Below are 23,314 nucleotides of genomic sequence, written 5' to 3'. Positions count from 1 at the left end.
ATAAATTAATAATAATAAAATCTCTTGGCAAGGTATAAGAAATTGAAGTCCTATCCTCGTTATCCTTATCAGGTGTGATGAGAATTGGATTCTGCTCCCACTTTAATTAACCCTTGCTAAACAAAGGAGAGTTAAGTGGACTAACTAATTTGATCCTCAAGTCTTAGTCAACTCCTATGGAAAGACTAGAGTTATTGGAGTACAAATTAACCAGCAGAGAATTCCAATTTCACTCAACAGCTGAGTTTGATAACTCAAGTGTTGCTAATTACTTAACCAAAGCCAAAAGGGGAAAATAAATCTAAATTGAATTGAAACCATCATAATTAAAACAATCATTAATCTGAAATACCTCAAATTGCATTTAAACATAAATTCAAATCCTAACATGGAAAGTTTGTAAATCAATAATGAAAAGATAAATGACAATTAAAGTAATGGAATAAATAAAAATAGAAAATAAATTAAAGGAATATTGACCCTGTGATTGAAGAGATCATAGCTTAAACATAATAGAAATCCTAAATCCTAATCCTAGGAGAGAGGAGAGAGCCTCTCTCTCTAAAACTACATCTAATCCTAAAATTATCTATATTGTATCTATTACTAAGTTGTTCCGTTATTTGATTCCTTCATTCTCTGGCTTATATCCTGTGTTTCTAACTTGGATTTGGGCCGAAAAAGGGTCCAGAAATCGCTGGGGGCGTTTTTTGCAGATTCTTGTACGTGGCGTCTGTCACGCGTTCGCATGGGTCACGCGTTCACGTCAATTGCGTTCTGCTCAAGGCGCGCGTCCGCGTCGTCCACGCGTATGCATCGCTGCCATTTCGCGCTAGGCACGCGTTCGCGTCGTCCATGCGTTCGCGTCGCTGCCTTTTCTTCAAAACTCCATTTTTGTGTTTTCCTTACATTTTTGTATGTTTCCTTTCTGTCCTTTAAGCCATTCCTGCCTTATGAGATCTGAAAATACTTAACACATAAATCACGGCATCGAATGGTAATAAAGGATAATTAAATTTAATAATTTTAAAGCATAGGAAACATGTTTTTCACATATATCTTAAAATAAGGAAGAAATAGTAAAACCATGCAATTTACATGAATAAGTGGGTGAAGGATTGAATAAATCACTTAAATTGAGCATAAATTACATCATAACATATGGGTTTATCAACCTCCCCACACTTAAACAATAGCATGTCCTCATGCTAAATCCAAGAGAAAGGGTAAAGTTAGAATGGTGGAATCTCATGCAATGTAATCTATTCTAAATGCAAGCTACCTACATAAATCATGCAATTTTAATTATCATCCACCTATATATATATATAGAGCTTTCATGTAGTTAATTTGATTCATAAATTCAAGGAATCATATAGCCAAGCCTATATCATGTTAAAGCACCTTCACAATTGAGTTGGGTAAAAATATTTCACAAACTTACAAGACAATTAAACAATTAAGCAGAGATATATGGTGATGAGCTATTGAACCCTCACTGGATTTTGTGTTTACTCTCTAGTCACTCTGTGTTTGGGGTTAATCACTCTATTTTTTTCTATTCATGCTTTCTAAAACTTTGTTCTTCATCTAACCAATCAACAAATATACAATGTGTACATACAAACATCATGAGGTCTTTTTCAAGGTTGTAATTGGGCCAAGGTAAAGGTAATGGTATATATATAAGGCTAAGTGAGCTATAAGTTGAATCCTTAATTAGTCTAAGATCTCACCTAACATATACGTACTTTATAAAAATTCAAAACTATCCTGGTCTTCCCAATTTTTCCACTTTTGTGTCACATACTCATGTACCAAATTTATTTTTTTGATTTTACTTCCATGTGCATTGATCATTAAACTTATTATTGGGGTAATTTTGTCCCTTTATTTACTTATTTAATTAAAAAGAAATTTATTATTATTATTATTATTATTATTATTATTATTATTATTTTTTTTTTTTTTAAACATAAACATAATATTTTCAATGCACATGGTGTTTTGGTTTGATTTCACATGAGCATGCTCCCAAATTCCTGATTATTTTATTACTTTAATCCTTTCATATCAACCCATGTTCCCACATTTCTCCACAATTGGTTGATACACAATCTCTATCTTAAGCTAACCAAGGATTAAACTTGGGATTTTTAATTTATTTTTCTGCTTAAGGCTATTGATGTGGTTATAGAACAATAGGGGATTAAAAGGCTCAAGGAGGCTAACAAGGGTGATGTAAAAGGTAAGCTTATTTGGGATAAGTGAGCAAAAATTTAAATAATGGCCTCAATCATATATTGGTATGTATCTACATTCTATATTGGACATATAGACTGAAACAAAGTAAAGATCACCAGAATAAAAAAAGATGGGTGAACACACAAGAATGAAATAATTATGGTTAAATAATGTAACCATACAATAAGCTCAAAAACTCACAGGCTGTGTGTTTTTTGGCTCAAAAACTATATATCAGTTATGTATGTTATGCAAGTAGAAATCAAGAGTTCCCATTATGCTCAATGTGAATCTTAGGATGACTCTTAAAATCTTAGTGTTCTTCCTTGAAGAAATGTTGTTAACTAACTCACATTTGTTGCTATATATATATACAGTGTGTGGATTGTTGTGATTCTGTTATACTAAAGTTTCTAGTTTATTCTTTTTATTTTCAATTAATCCAAATTATCATGTGCTAAAAAGGGTAAACTAAACTAAATAATCCATATTTTCTCTATCACAACTTAATAAGCTAAAAGTGCAAACCAAACTAAATATCTAAGATATATATAAACTAAAGTGCAAGATACAGAAATACTGTAAAAATACAGAAAAATGTACAAGTACTGAAAGATAAAAATAAAAATAAAAATATAGAAAAATAAACAAAATAGGATAAAAAGAGAGTCTAAAAAGTGGTTCACCAAAATAAAGTACGCCAGAGATGGCGACCTCCACACACTTAATTAATAGCATCGTCCTCGATGCTCAGGCAAGCTGGGTGTAAGAAATGTCATCTTCGGAAGGGTGTGCAGTAGGTGTCTCTGTGGTGAGTTGAGAATCTACAGTCTGGATGAGTGTCGGAGGGTCTGCCTGCTGTAGTGGAGGTTCTGCCTGAAGGGGGATCTCTGGATCAGCTGGCTGTATCTGGTGGGGCTTCTCATGCTGTGGTGTAGCCTGCGCAGCTCCTGCCTGCTCAGCCTCTGCATGTGCCTCCTCCTCATGATCATCTGCCTCCACCTTAGATGGCTCAGAAGGGGTGTCAGGCTCGGAGGGGATGTTGTGGTGGCCAGATCGAATCATCAACTTTAAGTGCTCATAGCATCGCTTGTTGCGACGCTCAGATCTCTCATATTGCCGCTGGTTGCGGCGCTCCATTTGGTCCAACCGGTCAAATAGGCGATGCACGAGGTGGAAGATGGGCTGTGAAGCAGGTAAGGGTGCAGTAGTGGTGGTGGGTGCGGCAGTGGATGCAGAAAGAGCAGCAGAAGATGTGGCAGCCTCAGCAGAGTCAATGAGAAAAGGAGGTCTGTATCCTAAAGCCTGAAACTTCCTGCTGTGAGGGATGATCTTCTTGCAGTCTGCAGCAGTTGGCTTCTCATTTGTCGGCTCCCAGGGCACCTCAGTTCGGCGGCCCAACTGAGTAATCAAGTATGGAAAAGGGAGGGTGCCTCTGACGTGGACTATGGCCATGTAGTACCGGATGAAACGGGGAAGATATAAGTCCTTTCCCTCCATCACACACCAGATGAGAGTAATCATAGCAGCGGGCACCTCTGTCTCATGAGTGCTCAGCATCACATAGTTACTCAGGATCTGCTGCCAGAGCCAAGCCTCATCATTTAGAAAAATAATTTTAATTCCTTTGGGGGCCACTACAGACTTACCCATGACCCAGGGGAGAGTAGGATCAAGAGCTATAGTCTTCTTGACTGCGTCCCAGTCAAATCTCATGAATCTCATATCCTCCTCAGCCTTTTGGTAACCATATGGCTGATCTGATTTAGGCAGGAGATGGGGGATTTCTTCGATTGTTTCTTCAGTCACCAAGGACATTTTGAAGTAGTTATAATAGAATTCCCTGACCCAGGATGAGTTAATCTTAGTCAAGTTTCTCTCCAAGAAAAACCAGCCTCGCTGTTTAATTTGTTCTAAAGTGTATTGTTTGATTTCTTCTGGAATTTTGAGGGTTCTTTCCAGGTATAGGTTCCTGGAAGTGGCAAAAACTGGGTACTTCAGCTCACAGTATCTATTTGCAAATTTTTCTGGGTCAGTGGCAGGCACCAACTGATCAGTCTTTTCCTGCGGGGTGAAATTCTTTTCCCGCTAGGAATCGTCGTGGAGGATATCCAAAATAGATGTAGAGGCTTCTCCTCTTTTTCTTTTTCCTGTTGTTGCTTTGCCTTTTCCCTTACTTTTGGGATCAGACATCCTGAAAAGCAAAAGTTGCAGGATACAGTTTAATAACTAAAGTCGGAAAATAGGTAAGCAAATAGGATTTATCAATATAGGCATAAAGGCAAAAGAGCAATAGAAGCAAGAAATGAGTTAAATATAAGTAAATTGTTTGGATTGTATGCAAGTGAAAAGTCTGAGAGTAAAAATTACAATCCAAAATATATGATATGTGGAATTCTGGTTAAATAGGAAAAACAGAAATCATGCCCTTGAGTTAGAAAGTTAAATTAGTTAGGTAAAAGGAAAGGTCAGAAAGTTAAAATAGTTAGGTAAAAAGAAAAGTTAGAAAGTTAAGGCGGTTAGTAAGTAAAAAGTGAGTGGCATGATAATGGGTTTCCTAGTTAACAATAAATTCACAAACTTGAAGAACAATCAACTCATATTCAAGCAAAAATTTGCAGTTTATTGATGATAATTTATAAAATTACAAAAAGGAAAAGAAATCATCAATAATGCAGTTTAGTAATTCGGGAACCAGAAAGAGTGAGAATGCAAGCCCATTCATTCATGAATTGGCTAGCTAGAAACCAAAACAGCGCAAAACTTGAATTTGCCAAAACTATTTCATGAATGGGAGTTGAGTGAAACAATTTCCAGAAAAAAATTTGGGCAGCATTCTGGCTAAAATTGGATGTTTCCGGGTAATAAACAGTAAAAAATCAGTTCATATGACAATAAATAGTGCAGAAAAGATTAACAAATATCAATAACATGAAAGAACAGTCTAACAGCAGCATCAACATGAAAGAACAACATATGAACAGCGCATCATCACAGCAAATTCAGAATTACAAATCAGATAAAAACAGGTACCATGAACGGTGCAATTATCAGGCCTAAATCCACTAACCACATCCTAACTACCTAACCACCTAAAATCCACTACGATCATGCATCTCTAACTATCCTAATTTTGAAAAAAAATAAAAAACTAACTAGCTAATTAACGGGAAATAGGATTCACTGTTCGATGGAACCTGGTGCACAGAGGAATAATTGTATGGATTAGAGAGATGGTGGGAGTGTGGTGGTGGTGTTGGTGACGCGGTGGCGATGGGTGGCGGCGTGGCTGTGGTCCGTGGTGGAGGCAGAGGCTGTGTGGTTGGTGTAGGTGGATAAAGGTTGAGGAGGTGAGGGGGTGAGTGTTGTGTTGTGATGGGTGGTGGGTGGTTGGCTGGAGGTCTGAGAGGTGGCGGCGGTGCTAGGCAGCTCGGAACGGGGCGGCGGCAGTGGGGGTGGGGTCATGGAGGGAGGAGGAAAGGGGAAGAGGGGAAGGGGGAGAAGGAGAAGGGAGGGGTGTCGGCGAAGGTGGCGTGGCGGTCGGGATGGCGGCGCGGCGGTCGGAGCTGGTTGGCTGGGAGTGGTGGTGGTTGGGGGTTGGTAGACGGGAGAGTTCAGAGGGGAGGGGGTTTGGAGACGCGAATAGGGTAGGGTTTCGCGTGGGTTGGGGTTAGTGAATTTGAATCCACGCGAACGCGTGGAGCACGCGATTGCGTGATTGGGGCAAAAAGGGTGTTGACGCGAACGCGTCATTGACGCAAACGCGTGATTGTGGGATAATGAAAGTGACGCGTACGCGTGGGGCACGCGAACGCGTCTGATGAGCGGATAATTTATACGCTTTTTGACATTGTTTTTAGTATGTTTTTAGTAGGATCTAGTTACTTTTAGGGATGTTTTTAATAGATTTTGTGTTAAATTCACATTTCTGGACTTTACTATGAGATTGTGTGTTTTTCTGTAATTTCAGGTATTTTCTGGCTGAAATTGAGGGACTTGAGCAGAAATCAGATTCAGAGGTTGAAAAAGGACTGCTGATGCTGTTGGATTCTGACCTCCCTGCACTCAAAGTGGATTTTCTGGAGCTACAGAACTCGAAATGGCGCGTTTCAAATTGCGTTGGAAAGTAGACATCCAGGGCTTTCCAGAAATATATAATAGTCCATATTTTGGCCAAGAATTGACGACATAAACTGGCGTTCAACGCCAGCCTTCTGCCCAAATCTGGCGTCCAGCGCCAGAAAAGGATCCAAAACCAGAGTTGAACGCCCAAACTGGCACAGAAACTGGCGTTCAACTCCACAAATGGCCTCTGCACGTGCTACACTTAAGCTCAGCCCAAACACACACCAAGTGGGCCCAGGAAGTGGATTTATGCATCAATTACTTACCCATGTAAACCCTAGTGACTAGTATATTATAAATAGGACCTCTTACTATTGTATTAGACGTCTTTTTGACCATCTTTGGTCTCAGTTTTAATCCATTGTTCATATTAGGAGACTATTGATCTCGTTTAGGGGGCTGGCCATCTCGGCCATGCTTGGACCTTCACTTATGTATTTTCAACGGTAGAGTTTCTACACTCCATAGATTAAGGTGTGGAGCTCTGCTGTTCCTCAAAGATTAATGCAAAGTACTACTGTTTTCTATTCAATTCTTCTTATTTCGCTTCTAAGATATCCATTCGCACCCAAGAACGTAATGAAGGTGATGATTATGTGTGACGCTCATCACCATTCTCCCCTATGAACGCGTGCTTGACAAACACTTCTGTTCTACATGAATTAAGCTAGAATGAGTATCTCTTAGATCTCCTAACCAGAATCTTCGTGGCGTAAGCTAGAATGATGGCGGCATTCAAGAGAATCCGGAAGGTCTAAACCTTGTCTGTGGTATTCTGACTAGGATTCAATGATTGAATGACTGTGACGAGCTTCAAACTCGCGAGTGCTGGGCGTTAGTGACAGACGCAAAAGGAGGGTGAATCCTATTCCAGCATGATCGGGAACCGACAGATGAATAGCCGTGCCGTGACAGGGTGCGTGAGCATATTATTCACTGAGAGGAGGGGATGTAGCCACTGACAACGGTGATTCCCCTGCATAAAGCCAGCCATGGAAAGGAGTAAGACTGATTGGATGAAGATAGCAGGAAAGCAGAGGTTCAGAGGAACAAAAAGCATCTCCATTCGCTTATCTGAAATTCCTACCAATGATTTACATAAGTATCTCTATCCCTATTTTATTATATAATATTCGAAAACAACATTATCACTTTATATCCGCCTGACTGAGATTTACAAGGTGACCATAGCTTGCTTCATACCAACAATCTCCGTGGGATTCGACCCTTACTCACGTAAGGTATTACTTGGACGACCCAGTGCACTTGCTGGTTAGTTGTATCGAAGTTGTGACAATTATGAATTAAGATCAGAGCACCAAGCTCTGGAGCCATTACCAGGATTTGTTCGAGCCTGGAGATCACAATTTCGTGCACCAAGTTTTTGGCGCCGTTGCCGGGGATTGTTTGAGTTTTCGGCAAGCTTTTGGTCCGGTAACATCAGTGCCAGATTCCCTTTTGATCCGGCAACAGCACCAAGTTTTTGGCGCCGTTGCCGGGGATTGTTTGAGTTTGGACAACTGACGGTCCATCTTGTTGCTCAGATTAGGTAATTTTCTTTTTATTTTCTTTTCAAAAATTTTTCAAAAATATTTTCAAAATCTTTTCACCTGTTTTCGAAAAATAAAAATAAAAATGTTTTCAAAAATTTTATTCAAGATTTTTAAGAATGAATTCTAGTGTTTCATGAAGCATGTGAAGCCTGGCTGGCTGTAAAGCCATGTCTAAATTTATTTGGACTGAGGCAGCAATTTGTTATCAAGAGCAAGCTAGTTGTTGCTAATCCACCTGCTACTGTTCCTGATCTACATGCTAAAGCTTGGCTGGCCATTGGCCATGTCTAGTGTTTTGGACTGAAGCTTTCATTGAAAGCTTGGCTGGCTAGTGAGCCATGTCTAATTCCTGGACTGAAGCTTTAGACTAACATGGCAAGATTCCTGGAATTCATATTAAAAATTTTGGAATCCTTATTTTTTCTTTTTCATATTATTTTCGAAAAAATCCAAAAAAATTAGAAAATCATAAAAATCAAAAATATTTTTGTGTTCTTGTTTGAGTCTTGAGTCATGTTATAAGTTTGGTGTCAATTGCATATGCATCTTGCATTTTTTCGAAAATTCATGCATTCATAGTGTTCTTCATGATCTTCAAGTTGTTCTTGGTAAGTCTTCTTGTTTGATCTTGATGATTTTTTGTTTTGTGTCTTTTCATGTTTATCATATGCATTCTTGAATTCTTAGTGTCTCAGCATTAAAGAATTCTAAGTTTGGTGTCTTGCATGTTTTCTTTGCATTAAAAATTTTTCAAAAATATGTTCTTGATGTTCATCATGACATTCAAAGTGTTCTTGGTGTTCATCTTGACATTCATAGCATTCTTGCATGCATTTATTGTTTTGATCTAAAAATTTCATACATTGCATATTTTTCATGTTTTTCATAAAAATTTCAAAAAATCAAAAAAAATATCTTTCCATTTTTCTCTCATCAAATTCGAAAATTTGAGTTGACTTTTTCAAAAATCTTTTAAAATCAAATTGTTTCTCATGAGTCAAATCAAATTTTCAATTTGAAAATCTTATCTTTTTCAAAATCTTTTTCAAAAATCAAATCTTTTTCAAAATTCTTAGTTATTTTCGAAAATTCCAAAAATATTTTTCAAAAATCTTTTTCTTATTTTTATATCAAATTTTTGAAAATAACATAATCAATTAATGCTTTGATTCAAAAATTTGAAGTTTGTTACATGCTTGTTAAGAAAGATTCAAACTTTAAGTTCTAGAATTATATCTTGTGATTTCTTATGAATCAAGTCATTAATTGAGATTTTAAAAATCAAATCTTTTTCAAAAAACTAACTTCAATCATATCTTTTCAAAAATATCTTCTTATCTTATCTTTTTCAAAAATATCTTTTCAAAATATCTTCTCTAACCTCCTAACTTCTTATCTTTTCAAAATTTGTTTCAACTAACTAACTAACTTTTTGTTTGTTTCTTAACTTTTTCAAAACTACCTAACTAACTCTCTCTCTCTAATTTTCGAAAATATCTTCCCTCTTTTTCAAAAATTTCTTTTTTATTAACTAATTATTTTTATCTTTTATTTTTGATTTCAAAAATTTTCGAAAAATACTAACAATTTTCAAAAACCAATTTTCAAAAATCACTAACTCCTTTTCAAAAATAATTTTCGAAAATTATCCCTCCCCCATCTCATTCTATTTATTCATTCATATCCTAACATCTCATTTCACCTCTCTTCCATCCTCACAGTTGTGTTTCTTCCATCTCCCCTTCTTTTCTTCCACTCACAAAGGGATCCCTATACTGTGGTATAAAGGATCTCTATTATTATTATTATTTTTCTGTGCCTTCTTCTTTGTCATATGAGCAGGAGCAAGGATAAGAACATTCTTGTGGAAGCAGATCCAGAACCTGAAAGGACTCTGAAAAGAAAATTAAGAGAAGCTAAAATACAACAATCCAGAGCTAATCTTTCAGAAATTTTTGAACAGGAGAAGGAGATGGCAGCCGAAAATAATAATAATAATATAAGGAAGATGCTTGGTGACTTCACTGCACCTAATTCCATTTTACATGGAAGAAGCATCTCCATTCTTGCCATTGGAGCAAACAACTTTGAGCTGAAACCTCAGTTAGTTTCTCTGATGCAGCAGAACTGCAAGTTTCATGGACTTCCATCTGAAGATCCTTTTCAGTTCTTAACTGAATTCTTGCAGATATGTGATATTGTTAAGACTAATGGAGTAGATCCTGAAGTCTACAGGCTCATGCTTTTCCCTTTTGCTGTAAGAGACAGAGCTAGATTATGGTTGGATTCTCAACCTAAAGACAGCCTGAACTCTTGGGATAAGCTGGTCACGGCTTTCTTAGCCAAGTACTTTCCTCCTCAAAAGCTGAGCAAGCTTAGAGCTGATGTTCAAACCTTCAGACAGAAAGAAGGTGAATCCCTCTATGAAGCTTGGGAAAGATACAAACAGTTGACCAAAAAGTGTCCTTCTGACATGCTTTCAGAATGGACCATCCTGGATATATTCTATGATGGTCTGTCTGAGCTATCAAAGATGTCACTGGACACTTCTGCAGGTGGATCCATTCACCTAAAGAAAACGCCTGCAGAAGCTCAAGAACTCATTGACATGGTTGCTAATAACCAGTTCATGTACACTTCTGAAAGGAATCCTGTAAGTAATGGGACGCCTATGAAGAAGGGAGTTCTTGAGGTTGATACTCTGAATGCCATATTGGCTCAGAATAAAATATTGACTCAGCAAGTCAATATGATCTCTCAGAGTCTGCATGGAATGCAAGCTGCATCCAACAGTACTCAAGAGGCATCTTCTGAAGAAGAAGCCTATGATCCTGAGAACCCTGCAATAGCAGAGGTAAATTACTTAGGTGAACCTTATGGAAACACCTATAACTCAACATGGAGAAATCATCCAAATTTCTCATGGAAGGATCAGAAGCCTCAACAAGGCTTTAACAATGGTGGAAGAAACAGGTTTAGCAATAGCAAACCTTTTCCATCATCAACTCAGCAACAGACAGAGAACTCTGGACAAAACGCTTCTAATTTAGCAAATCTAGTCTCTGATCTATCTAAGGCCACTGTAAGTTTCATGAATGAAACAAGGTCTTCCATTAGAAATTTGGAAGCACAAGTGGGCCAGCTGAGTAAAAGGATCACTGAAATCCCTCCTAGTACTCTCCCAAGTAATACAGAAGAGAACCCAAAAGGAGAGTGCAAGGCCATTGACATAAGTGCCATGGCCGAACCTGTGAGGAGAGGAGAGGACGTGAATCCCAAGGAGGAAGACCTCCAAGGACGTCCAGTGACCAATAAGGAGCTTCCCTCTGAGGAACCAAAGGACTCTGAGGCGCATCTAGAGACCATAGAGATTCCATTGAACCTCCTTATACCCTTCATGAGCTCTGATGAGTATTCCTCTTCTGAAGAGAATGAGGATGTCACTGAAGAGCAAACTGCCAAGTTTCTTGGTGCAATCATGAAGCTGAATGCCAAATTATTTGGCATTGATACTTGGGAAGTTGAACCTCCCTTGTTCATCAATGAACTAAGTGATCTGGATCAACTGATATTACCTCAGAAGAGACAAGATCTTGGAAAGTTCATAATACCCTGTACCATAGGCACCATGATCTTTAAGGCTCTGTGTGACCTTGGTTCAGGAATAAACCTCATGCCCCTCTCTGTAATAGAGAAACTGGGAATCTATGGGGTGCAAGCTGCTAAAATCTCACTAGAGATGGCAGACAGCTCTAGAAAACAGGCTTATGGACAAGTAGAGGACGTGTTAGTAGAGGTTGAAGGCCTTTACATCCCTGCTGATTTCATAGTCCTGGATACTGGAAAGGAAGAGGATGAATCCATCATCCTAGGAAGACCTTTCCTGGCCACAGCAAGAGCTGTGATTGATGTTGACAGAGGTGAAATATTCCTTCAATGGAATGAGAACTCCCTTGTGTTTAAAACTCAAGGATCTCCCTCTGCAACCATGGAGAGGAAGCAGAAGAAGCTTCTCTCCAAGCAGAGTCAACCAGAGCCCCCACAGTCAAACTCTAAGTTTGGTGTTGGGAGGCCACAACCAAACTCTAAGTTTGGTGTTGAACTCCCATATCCAAACTCTAAGTTTGGTGTTGGAGAGTCTCAACAAAGCTCTGCACATCTGTGAGGCTCCATGAGAGCCCACTGTCAAGCTATTGACATTAAAGAAGCGCTTGTTGGGAGGCAACCCAATGTTTATCTAATTCTTATTTTTATTGTTTTTCATGTTTTCTTAGGTTCATGATCATGTGGAGTCACAAAATAAACAAAAAAAATCAAAAACGGAATCAAAAACAGCAGAAGAAAAATCACACCCTGGAGGAGCATCTGTCTGGCATTCAAACGCCAGAACAGAGCATAGTTCTGGCGCTGAACGCCCAGAATGGGAGCATCCTGGCGCTGAACGCCCAGAACAAGCATGGTTCTGGCGTTCAACGCCAGAAATGGCAGCAAATGGGCGTTGAACGCCCAAAATGGGCACCAACCTGGCGCTGAACGCCCAGAGTTGTGTGCAAGGGCATTTTGCATGCCTAAATTGGTGCAGGGATGTAAATGCCTTGACACCTCAAGATCTGTGGACCTCACAGGATCACCTCAGGATCTGTGGACCCCACATGATCCCCACCTACCTCCACTCACTCTCTTCTCTCTTCTCAATCATCCTCTATTCCCAATAAACACTCTTCCCTATTAACTCTTTACCACTCACATCCAAACACCCACTTTCCTTCAAAATTCAACATCTCTTTCCCACCCAATCCCACCCATATGGCCGAATACACATCTCCCTCCATCTCCTCCATATCTTCTTCTTATTCTTCTATTCTTTCTTCTTTTGCTCGAGGGCGAGCAACATTCTAAGTTTGGTGTGGTAAAAAGCATAGCTTTTTTTGTTTTTTCCATAACCATTGATGGCACCTAAGGCTAGAGAAGCCTCTAGAAAGAGGAAAGGGAAGACAAAAGCTTCCATCAAGGGTCTATAGCTCAGTGGTAGAACATTTGACTGCAAATCAAGAGATCCCTGAGATACCTCAGGGGATACATTTTCTTCCACACAATTATTGGAAGCAACTAAGGGTGGAACATCAAGAGCACTCCATCATCCTTCATGAAATCAGAGAAGATCTAAAAGCAATGAAGGAGGAGCAGCAAAGACAAGGAAGAGACATAGAAGAGCTCAAGGACATCACTAAGGTGGACTCATTCCTTGTTCTTACTTTCTCTGTTTTTCATTTTCTATGTTATGTGCTTATCTATGTTTGTGTCTTCATTACATGATCATTAGTAGTAGTAACTATGTCTTAAAGTTATAAATGTCCTATGAATCCATCACCTCTCTTAAAAAAAAATGTTTTAAATCAAAAGAACAAGAAGTACATGAGTTTTGAATTTATCCTTGAACTTAGTTTAATTATATTGATGTGGTGACAATGCTTCTTGTTTTCTGAATGTATGCTTGAACAGTGCATATGTCTTTTGAAGTTGTTGTTTAAGAATGTTAAATATGTTGGCTCTTGAAAGAATGATGACCAGGAGACATGTTATTTGATAATCTGAAAAAACCATAAAAATGATTCTTGAAGCAAGAAAAAGCAGCAAAGAACAAAGCTTGCAGAAAAAAATAAAAAAAAAATTAGAAAGAAAAAGAAAAAGCAAGAGCAAAAAGCCAATAACCCTTAAAACCAAAAGGCAAGGGCAAATAAAAAGGATCCCAAGGCTTTGAGCATCAGTGGATAGGAGGGCCTAAAGGAATAAAATCCTGGTCTAAGCGGCTAAACCAAGTTGTCCCTAACCATGTGCTTGTGGCGTGTAGGTGTCAAGTGAAAACATGAGACTGAGCGGTTAAAGTCAAGGTCCAAAGCAAAAAAAGAGTGTGCTTAAGAACCCTGGACACCTCTAATTGGGGACTTTAGCAAAGCTGAGTCACAATCTGAAAAGGTTCACCCAATTATGTGTCTGTGGCATTTATGTATCCGGTGGTAATACTGGAAAACAAAGTGCTTAGGGCCACGGCCAAGACTCATAAAATAGCTGTGTTCAAGAATCATCATACTGAACTAGGAGAATCAATAACACTATCTGAACTCTGAGTTCCTATAGATGCCAATCATATAGGATGAGCGGATAATTTATACGCTTTTTGACATTATTTTTAGTATGTTTTTAGTAGGATCTAGTTACTTTTAGGGATGTTTTTAATAGATTTTGTGTTAAATTCACATTTCTGGACTTTACTATGAGATTGTGTGTTTTTCTGTAATTTCAGGTATTTTCTGGCTGAAATTGAGGGACTTGAGCAGAAATCAGATTCAGAGGTTGAAAAAGGACTGCTGATGCTGTTGGATTCTGACCTCCCTGCACTCAAAGTGGATTTTCTGGAGCTACAGAACTCGAAATGGCGCGCTTCCAATTGCTTTGGAAAGTAGACATCCAGGGCTTTCCAGCAATATATAATAGTCCATACTTTGGCTAAGAATTGATGACGTAAACTGGCGTTCAACGCCAGCCTTCTGCCCAAATCTGGCGTCCAGCGCCAGAAAAGGATCCAAAACCAGAGTTGAACGCCCAAACCGGCACAGAAACTGGCGTTCAACTCCACAAATGGCCTCTGCACGTGCTACACTTAAGCTTAGCCCAAACACACACCAAGTGGGCCCAGGAAGTGGATTTATGCATCAATTACTTACCCATGTAAACCCTAGTGACTAGTATATTATAAATAGGACCTCTTACTATTGTATTAGACGTCTTTTTGACCATCTTTGGTCTCAGTTTTAATCCATTGTTCATATTAGGAGACTATTGATCTCGTTTAGGGGGCTGGCCATCTCGGCCATGCCTGGACCTTCACTTATGTATTTTCAACGGTAGAGTTTCTACACTCCATAGATTAAGGTGTGGAGCTCTGCTGTTCCTCAAAGATTAATGCAAAGTACTACTGTTTTCTATTCAATTCTTCTTATTTCGCTTCTAAGATATCCATTCGCACCCAAGAACGTAATGAAGGTGATGATTATGTGTGACGCTCATCACCATTCTCCCCTATGAACGCGTGCCTGACAAACACTTCTGTTCTACATGAATTAAGCTAGAATGAGTATCTCTTAGATCTCCTAACCAGAATCTTCGTGGCGTAAGCTAGAATGATGGCGGCATTCAAGAGAATCCGGAAGGTCTAAACCTTGTCTGTGGTATTCTGAGTAGGATTCAATGATTGAATGACTGTGACGAGCTTCAAACTCGCGAGTGCTGGGCGTTAGTGACAGACGCAAAAGGAGGGTGAATCCTATTCCAGCATGATCGGGAACCGACAGATGAATAGCCGTGCCGTGACAGGGTGCGTGAGCATATTATTCACTGAGAGGAGGGGATGTAGCCACTGACAACGGTGATGCCCCTGCATAAAGCCAGCCATGGAAAGGAGTAAGACTGATTGGATGAAGATAGCAGGAAAGCAGAGGTTCAGAGGAACGAAAAGCATCTCCATTCGCTTATCTGAAATTCCTACCAATGATTTACATAAGTATCTCTATCCCTATTTTATTATATAATATTCGAAAACAACATTATCACTTTATATCCGCCTGACTGAGATTTACAAGGTGACCATAGCTTGCTTCATACCAACAATCTCCGTGGGATTCGACCCTTACTCACGTAAGGTATTACTTGGACGACCCAGTGCACTTGCTGGTTAGTTGTATCAAAGTTGTGACAATTATGAATTAAGATCAGAGCACCAAGCTCTGGAGCCATTACCAGGATTTGTTCGAGCCTGGAGATCACAATTTCGTGCACCAGCGTCGCTCAGAATTGTGCTAAACGCATGATTCCAGCGTCGTTTTGGTGCAACTCTTTGTTTCCAATAGGTTACCTAAAATCCATGCGACGTGTACGCGTCGCTCACGCTTTCGCGTGGGATGTGCGTAGTGCAAGTGACGTGTTCGCGTTAGGGACACGAACGCGTGGGCCAGTTTGTGCTATAGGCACACTAGCCGCACGATTCCAGCCCAACTTTCTGGGCGTTGAATCTTTACACCGATTGCTGATCGACGGCCATGCGTGGGCTGCGCACTCGCGTGGGGTGATTTGTTTTTTTTTTTTGTGCAATTATGCAGTATGCAATATGCAGTGCTAATGTGGATGATATGAATAATTCTAGGTTCAATAATAGAATAAAATAAAACTTAAAAACAAACAAAATGAAATAAAATTAAAATCGAAAAAGGAACGATCATACCGCGGTGGGTTATCTCCCACCTAGCACTTTTAGTTGAAGTCCTTAAGTTGGACATTTGGGGAGTCCTTTGTTCTGGTGGCTTATGCTTGAATTCATCCAAAAATCTCCACCAGTGTTTGGAATTCCAACAGCCTCCGGGGTCCCAGACTAGGCATGTAAAGCCCTTGAGCAATTTCAAACAGGTTTTCAGGTTCCCGAGGTGTTGAATGTCAGGATAGATTTCAGGATCCCAAACTTTGCTTTTGTATCCGCCTTTGTCTCGATTTACATTTTTCCAGCCGGGCGGTTTGGAAGTAGTATTCTAACCAAGATGACCAAACATTTTTCGAGACCCATTCAATTGAACTCGAAACCAATCCTTGCACTTTAAATTGAAGCGTGAAACCTTATTGAATCTTGCATACCAGCTCTGAGTACGAACCATTTCCCTTTTACTCTTAAAGCCGCAAAGAGCTCTAAGCTGGCCATCTGTTTCAAGCAAGCCATATTCAAGTGGAAAAGTAAAGATAAAGGCTAAGGATTTTACCCACTTGAATTTTGTATTGGGTGGTAATGGCCTCGGGATATGTGTTTCCAGTGGTTTCGCAAGCTCTACTCCCTTGTGTTCTTCTGTGAATTCCTCCACTTCCTTGCGAACTTCTTTAATTTCAACCATGTCTTGATCAAAGTCTTCGATATCTTCCTCATCACTCAAATAATAGGTTGGAGGTTACAAAAAGTCTACCTCCGCATCATCTTCGTATTCACTTGGGGAAGATTCTTCCATCTCAAAGAATTCACTTGCGGATGCAAGTTCATTACAAGGAGGATTTGACTCATTATCATTGTCAAGGAAACTCGCTTCTGGAGTTGTTCTGTCCAGCTCTTCATAAGATTCCTGCTTTGGGGGTTGTGCACTATCCTCCTTAGCATCAATTGCAAAATTCTTGATGGAATTCTCCTCAATTTTGGATTCCCATGGAGGTTCAGCATCTCTTAAGTCTTCAACCAATTCTTCTTCTTTGACAATTTCAGCTTCCTTCACTTGTTCCAGTACAAAATCATGCTCCTTACTGTCCAGTGGGATTTCTAGTATTTCCTTCATGCTGCGTTCTTCATTAGATTGCCCACATAAAGCCATGGGGGTTCCTTGAGTGTCCGAACGTCGGGAAGGTAGTCGATTTATTACTTGATTCAATTGGTGAAGTGTGGCATGAAATTTTTCAAATGTTTCCTTGAGTTGCTCCCTTGATTCTTGGGGTGATGGATATGGACATGATGCATAGGGAGGTGGTGGTTCTTGGGAGTAATTGGGTTAGAATTGGGGTGGATAAGGGTTAGGGTCATATGGAGGTGAATGGTGGTAGTTGGCTTGTGAGTATGGTGGTTCAAAGCTGTGTTGAGGAGGTGGTTTGTAGGTATATGACGGGACTTGTCGGTAATTATAAGGGGGTCCACCATATCTATCATCTTGGTATGCACCTCAGAATGGCTCTTGACTGTAGTAAATTGGTGGGTGATGGTTGTCACGAAAGGGTCCACCATAACTATTGTCTCGACATGCATTGTTGAATGGTCGTCGTCCATGGTAGTTTGGAAGGTGTTGTTGCCTAAAGGGTTGATCAGATCCCTGTGATTCCGTTCATCTCTGATTGTTTTGACCTTGATGCATGTTCCTGTTATAGCTTCCATTCCTTTCAACATTATTAGAACCAAACTCAAAGCAACGAGAGTGAGAACTCATAGTGACTAATAAAAATAAAAAAAAATAAAAACAAATAAACAGGTAAAAAAAATATTTACAATAACCAATAATAAGCCACACAGTTGCAATTTCCCGGCAACTGCGCCATTTTGACGTTAGAATTTTCGTATGGTCTAGAATTTTTATTAAAAATATAATCGCGTTGTAAGTATAGCTTCTAAACCAACAGAGAATCCTTTCGTACAAAAGTTTGGTTGTCACAAGTAACAAAACCCAATAAAATTTATAACCGAAATATTTAAACCTCGGGTCGTCTTCTCAAGGAATTGCAAGGAGGTGTGATTTATTATTGGTTATGGAAAAAGGTATATTTTTGGGTTTTTGAAATAAGGAACAAGTAATTTAAATGACAAGAAAAATAAATTAATAATAATAAAATCTCTTGGCAAGGTATAAGAAATTGAAGTCCTATCCTCGTTATCCTTATCAGGTGTGATGAGAATTGGATTCTGCTCCCACTTTAATTAACCCTTGCTAAACAAAGGAGAGTTAAGTGAACTAACTAATTTGATTCTCAAGTCTTAGTCAACTCCTATGGAAAGACTAGAGTTATTGGAGTACAAATTAACCAGCAGAGAATTCCAATTTCACTCAACAGCTGAGTTTGATAACTCAAGTGTTGCTAATTACTTAACCAAAGCCAAAAGGGAAAAATAAATCTAAATTGAATTGAAACCATCATAATTAAAATAATCATTAATCTGAAATACCTTTAATTGCATTTAAACATAAATTCAAATCCTAACATGGAAAGTTTGTAAATCAATAATGAAAAGATAAATGACAATTAAAGTAATGGAATAAATAAAAGTAGAAAATAAATTAAAGGAATATTGAACCTGTGATTGAAGAGATCATAGCTTAAACATAATAGAAATCCTAAATCATAATCCTAGGAGAGAGGAGAGAGCCTCTCCCTCTAAAACTACATCTAATCCTAAAACTATCTATATTGTATCTATTACTAAGTTGTTCCGTTATTTGATTCCTTCATTCTTTGGCTTATATCCTGTGTTTCTGACTTGGATTTGGGCCGAAAAAGGGTCCAGAAATCGCTGGGGGCGTTTTCTGCAGATTCTTGTACGTGGCATCTGTCACGCGTTCGCATGGGTCACGCGTTCACGCCAATTGCGTTCTGCTCAAGGCGCGCGTCCGCGTCGTCCACGCGTATGCATCGCTGCCATTTCGCACTAGGCACGCGTTCGCGTCGTCCATGCGTTCGCGTCGCTGCCTTTTCTTCAAAACTCCATTTTTGTGTTTTCCTTACATTTTTGTATGTTTCCTTTCTGTCCTTTAAGCCATTCCTGCCTTATGAGATCTGAAAATACTTAACACACAAATCACGGCATCGAATGGTAATAAAGGATAATTAAATTTAATATTTTTAAAGCATAGGAAACATGTTTTTCACATATATCTTAAAATAAGGAAGGAATAGTAAAACCATGCAATTTACATGAATAAGTGGGTGAAGGAATGAATAAATCAATTAAATTGAGCACAACTTACATCATAAAATATGGGTTTATCAGCCTTCCAGTGGCTAACTCTCCTTTTGTACATGCATGGCGCGGAACTTGGAAATCCCAAGTTCGGCGTCAACCTGACCGAATCAACTGTGTCCAGAGTGGGCAAAAATTTTTCTAAGTGTCCAGTTCCTGTTCTAAAATTTCTGCATGGTCAAAACATATGTAAAACAAAGGAAAAACAGTAAAAACTAAACAAAAATCAAATAAATAATAAAACCACTATAATGGAAAATAGACTAAGGATACAAATTCATCAGGTTGCCTCCCGACAAGCACTTCTTTACTATCACTAGCTTGACGGTCAGCTCCTCTAAGGAGGAGGATCATAGGGGCTCAGCTTTTCACCCCTCACTGTGAATCTTCTCCCTGTGTACCCATAAAGTAGCTCAATATGCTCCAGAGAGAGGATTCTATTTACTGTATAAGTCAACACTGGATTGCTAGTCAACACCACCTTCATTCCTGGGGAGAAGTCTTCAGTGGGAATCTTTTTGTTTCTCCATCCCCTAGGTACTTTTTTCTTTTTGGGAACCTCTGCCTTGGTGGATGATGCATTCCTGACACCAAACTTAGGTTTGATGTTAGGAGGAATGTTATTGATTGTTACCAAAGGAGGTTTGAGCTGCAGATTCTGCTATGCATCATCAGGGGGTTCATGAAAGTTTGGATTAATAAGCTCAGTCTGTATGCACCTCTCTTCTTCACCTACTGAATGTATATCTTTGAAGACATGAAAGACTAGTTGCTCATTATAAACTCTTAGCACTAATTCACCCACTTTTACATCAATTATAGCTCTCCCAGTGGCTAGGAATGGCCTTCCTAGAATTATAGAGGCATTCTCATCCTCCCCTGTATCAAGAATCACAAAATCTGCTGAGAAGAAGAACTTACCCACTTTGACCAAGATATTCTCTACTAATCCATATGCAGGCTTTATAAATTTGTCTGCCATCTGTAATGCTATCCTTGTGGGTTGTGCCACTTGGATTTGCAGCTTCTTCATCACAGACAAGGGCATTAAATTAATGCTTGCTCCCAGATCACATAACGCTTTCTTAAAGGTTGTGCTCCCAATGGTGCATGGAATTTGAAAGCTCCCTGGATCTGGCATCTTCCTTGGCAAGTTATTCTGAATGATGGCACTACATTCCTTAGTCAAGACCACTGTCTCATCTCCCTTTAAAGACTTCTTCTTTGACAACAACTCCTTCATGAATTTGACATAGAGAGGCATTTGCTCCAAAACCTCAGCAAAAAGAATATTGATTTGCAACTTTCTGAAGACTTCCAAGAACTTTGAAAACTGCTTGTTCTTGGTCTCCTTTTGAAATCTCTGAGGATATGGCATTTTAGACTTGTACTCAGGAGCCTTTGGCAATGTAGGATAAGTGTCAAGAGAGTCTGGGAATGGGTTGTTCGCACGCTTTGGAGGGCCGTGCTCTACTTCTTCCTTCTTCTCCTTTGGAGCTTCTTTTTCAACTGGCTCCTCATTAACTTGTACTTCCATACTTGCTACTTGTCCACTTATCAATGTGATAGCCTTGCATTCCTCTCTTAGATTCACCACTGTATCACCAGGGAACGCACTTGGAGGCCTCTCAGGTATTTGCTTACTCAATTGGCCCATTTGCACCTCCAAGTTTCTAATGGAGGCTCTGGTTTCTTGCATAAAACTATTCATCATTGTCTCCAGTTAGTACTCTACTGGGGTTGAGAGTATGCCTGCTGAGGTGGTTGTTGTTGATGAGACTGAAATTGGCGGTTATTTTGATTATTTTGCTGAAAATTGCCTTGAGAATTATTGTTAAAATTCTGAGATCTTTGAGGTTAGTCTCTCCACCCAAAATTTGGGTAATTTCTCCACCCCTGATTGTAGGTCTTTGAGTATGGATCATTATTGGGGTGTCTAGGAGCACTTCCCATGTAATTGACCTATTCAGAAGAAGATTGAGTATAATCATAATTATTATTTTGCATAAAATTACCTATCATGTCATAAGGGACCTCTTGAGGTGTATTCTGGGTGTTAACAGCTGAAACTTGCATTCCACTCAACTGTTGAGTAATTAAATTCAACTACTGACTCAAAATTTTATTCTGAGAAAAGATAGCATTAAGAGCTTCTACTTCCATAACACTTTTCTTCTGAGGGGTCTCAGAGTTCACAGGATTCTTATTGGAGGAATATAAGTATTAGTTGTTAGCAACCAACTCAATAAGCTCAATAGTCTCCTATGGTGTCTTCTTCATGTGCAAAGAACCACCTGCAGAATTATCTAAGCGCATCTTGGACATTTCACATAAGCCTTCATAAAAGATATCCAACTGAGTCCATCTAGAGAACATATCCGGAGGGCATTGCCTAGTCAGTAGCTTGAATCTCTCACAAGATTCATAAAGGGTCTCACCATCCTTCTGTCTGAAGGTTTGAACCTCCACCCTTAGCTTAGTTATCTTTTGAGGTGGGAAAAATTTAGTCATAAATCCAATGACAACCTTGTCCCAAGTATCCAAACTCTCCTTGGGTTGAGAATCTAACCACAGCTTTGCTCTATCCTTCACAGCAAATGGGAAGAGCATGAGTTTGTATACCTCAGGATTCACTCCATTGGTCTTCACTGGATCACAAATCTACAGAAAATTAGAGATAAATTGGTTTAGGTCTTCCTGAGGGAGCCCATGATATTGGCAATTCTGTTGCACAAGAGTAACTAGCTGTGGCTTCAGTTGAAAGTTGTTTGCAGCTATAGGAGGCACCACAATACTTTTTCCATAAATATCTGCATTAGGAGCAGTGTAAGAGCCAAGCACTATTCTAGGTTGCTAATTCCCATTCAGATTTGCAATATTGGCATTAGCAGCTGGTGCACAAAATTGTGATTCACACTTTTCACAACTCCGATGCAACTAACCAGCAAGTGCACTGGGTCGTCCAAGTAATACCTTACGTGAGTAAGGGTCGATCCCACGGAGATTGTCGGCTTGAAGCAAGCTATGGTCATCCTTGTAAATCTCAGTCAGGCGAATTCAAATAGTTATAAGGTTTTGATAATTAAAAATAATTAAAACAGAAAATAAGATAGAAATACTTATGTAATTCATTGGTAGGATTTCAGATAACCGTATGGAGATGCTTGTTGCTTCTGAACCTCTGCTTTCCTATTGCCTTCATCCAATCATGCATACTCCCTTCCATGGCAAGTTGTATGTTGGGGGATCACCGTTGTCAATGGCTATCGTCCGTCCTCTCAGTGAAAATGGTCCGGCTACGGGTTACATAGGGCTAATCATCTGTCGGTTCTCACTCATGTTGGAATAGGATCCATTGATCCTTTTGCGTCTGTCACTACGCCAAACACTCGTGAGTTTGAAGCTCGTCACAGTCATCCCATCCCAGATCCTACTCGGAATATCACAGACAAGGTTTAGACTTTTCGGATCTCAAGAATGCTGCCAATTGATTCTAGCTTATACCACGAAGACTCTGATCTCACGAAATGGAGGGCTCTGTTGTCAGGAGAGACAACCATGCGTCATGAACCAGGAGGCTAAGAGATACACACTCAAGCTATTGCAGATAGAACAAAGTGGTTGTCAGGCACGCGTTCATAGCTGAGAATGATGATGAGTGTCACAGATCATCACATTCATCAGGTTGAAGTGCGAGTGAATATCTTAGAATAAGAATAAGCTTGAATTGAATAGAAAAACAATAGTACTTTGTATCAATTCATGAGGAACAGAAGAGCTCCACACCTTAATCTATGGGGTGTAGAAACTCCACCGTTGAAAATACAAAAGTGATGAAGTTCCAGGCATGGCCGAATGGCCAGACCCC

The 23,314-nt window shown here is 39.4% G+C and overlaps 2 non-coding genes across 2 annotated transcripts; one reads left to right on the top strand and one right to left on the bottom strand.

Moving 5' to 3' along the window:
* Positions 1-10,293: 10,293 nt before the first annotated feature.
* On the bottom strand, positions 10,294-10,401 carry LOC112780726 (small nucleolar RNA R71). Its single transcript, XR_003191542.1, has one exon. It is a non-coding gene; the product is annotated as a small nucleolar RNA R71 (small nucleolar RNA).
* Positions 10,402-21,817: 11,416 nt separating this feature from the next.
* Positions 21,818-21,924, top strand: LOC112781669 (small nucleolar RNA R71). The gene has a single exon (XR_003192432.1). It is a non-coding gene; the product is annotated as a small nucleolar RNA R71 (small nucleolar RNA).
* The last annotated feature ends 1,390 nt before the right edge of the window (positions 21,925-23,314 follow it).

The sequence above is a fragment of the Arachis hypogaea genome, chromosome 19, assembly GCF_003086295.3.
Source record: "Arachis hypogaea cultivar Tifrunner chromosome 19, arahy.Tifrunner.gnm2.J5K5, whole genome shotgun sequence".
NCBI lineage: Eukaryota > Viridiplantae > Streptophyta > Magnoliopsida > Fabales > Fabaceae > Arachis > Arachis hypogaea.
The sequence above is the reverse complement of the archived record's forward strand: the minus strand, read 5'-3'. Positions and strand labels throughout refer to the sequence as shown.